Raw genomic sequence first — 364 nt, forward strand, 5'->3', positions numbered from 1 at the left:
TTCATAAGGACCACCATTGTATAACCATTCATCAGTGGATGCCGCTTCCCGGATTGGGTAAAAATGTAAACCTATAGCTACAGAAGTAGGAATAATGGCACCGAAAATAATATTATTTCCGTAAAGTAGAGACCCTGAAATAGGTTCACGAACACCATCAATGTCTACTGAAGGAGTAGCAATGAATGCAATAATAAATACAGAAGTTGCCGTCAATAAGGTAGGGATCATCAAAACACCAAACCATCCAATGTAAAGATAGTTTTCAGGGCTAGTTATCCAATTAACGAAGCGACCCCATATGATTTTGCTTTCGCGTCTCTCTAAAATTGCAGTCATGGTAAAATCTTGGTTTATTTAATCA

This window comes from Nicotiana tabacum, chromosome 1, assembly GCF_000715075.1.
Source record: "Nicotiana tabacum cultivar K326 chromosome 1, ASM71507v2, whole genome shotgun sequence".
NCBI lineage: Eukaryota > Viridiplantae > Streptophyta > Magnoliopsida > Solanales > Solanaceae > Nicotiana > Nicotiana tabacum.